The sequence below is a fragment of the Pygoscelis adeliae genome, unplaced genomic scaffold, assembly GCF_000699105.1.
Source record: "Pygoscelis adeliae isolate BGI_AS28 unplaced genomic scaffold, ASM69910v1 Scaffold270, whole genome shotgun sequence".
Taxonomy (NCBI): Eukaryota; Metazoa; Chordata; class Aves; order Sphenisciformes; family Spheniscidae; genus Pygoscelis; species Pygoscelis adeliae.
The window spans coordinates 2,884,257-2,885,455 of record NW_008823916.1 but is presented as its reverse complement, the minus strand read 5'-3'; the positions used below and the strand labels follow the sequence as shown (position 1 = coordinate 2,885,455).

The following is a 1,199-nucleotide window of genomic DNA, read 5'->3' as shown; positions in this document are numbered from 1 at the left end:
GACGTGGCTGGAGATGATGGGGGGGATGCACTTGCTGCATTTAAAACTAAAATCTGCCCTCAGTTTGCCTGTTTTGTTCCCCGTGAGCCGCCACCGTAGTTCTCTCGTGCTCTGCAAATGAGGCACCGTGCAGCCCCCCACCCTGGTGCTGGCTGGGGTGCAGCCGCCCTCCACCTTGGGTGAAGCCTGGGGGGCTTCAAAGAGCCACCTTCTTCCTGGGCAGGAAGGTGTTTTCCCCCTCCTTGCCAAAACAGGCCATAAAAATGGGGCTGAAAGGGCCTCAGGAGGTCACCCCGGTCCTGCTGGATGCGTCCCCTGCGGTGGCTCCCCTGACCCCCCTGTCCCCGCTCCTGTCCCCGTGCCACCGGGCAGGGCAGGACCTGCTTTTCTGGCTTTATTTCTGATTGCCTTTTCCTCTCCCATAGCAAAGCATCCCCAAGTCCCTTGGTCTGGCCCTGGGTGATGGTTTTTCCTGCCCTCTCCCCCTTCCCCTGCTCAGAGACACCCGGGGAAGGCGCGATGCCACCCTGTGTCACCCCAACCTGCTGTTAGCCCTGCGCAAGCCCCCAGTGCAGGTGGAGCCTCGTGAGATTTGGCTTGAAAATTCAGGGGGGGATGTTTGGGTGCTAAAACTGCCTTGGTTGGTTTGAGTCACGGTGGAGGAAACCCAAAGGGGTCAGTGGGTTTGTGCGTATCCCCATGGGGTCAAGGATGATGGGTGGGTGCTGGCATCCCGATGCCCGTGGCTGGGAGGGGACCTGCCGGGTGAGGTGGCCAGGAGGGTCCTGTGCTGCCGTGGAGCTGGCCGGAGGGACGATCATCTCCGTGCCTCATGCCACCCTTGGCCCCGGCAGGGTTTTGTCTGGGGCGTTTCATGCCTCTCAGCAGGTTCGGAGATGCGGCATCGCGGGCAGGGCAGGCAGGAGGGGGTTCTGCCTGCGGTCCCGGCGAGGATGCAGCAGGAGTGGCAGGCGGTTGTAACACAGGGGTTTATTTCGGGTCCGGGTGAGAACAGGGAAACTGGGTGTTTCACGTGGGAGGAAAAAACGAAACCTCGATAGAAAGTCCTGAGGCTGAGCTGAGCCCGGCCGGGGCCGGCAGGCAGGGCTGTCCCCGTGGGGGGGCTGGAGGAGGATGAGGATGGAGCGGCCAGCCCGCCCCCCAGGGGGTACCCCCGCGGGGGGCGCGCCGCCGCCTCG

At 63.3% G+C, this 1,199-nt stretch overlaps 1 protein-coding gene across 1 annotated transcript in view; it reads right to left on the bottom strand.

Annotated features, from left to right (window-relative positions):
- ORM1 (orosomucoid 1) overlaps positions 1 to 1,199 on the bottom strand; it is an 8,365-nt gene that overhangs the window by 4,922 nt on the left and 2,244 nt on the right. The gene's annotated exons all lie outside the window — the stretch shown is intronic.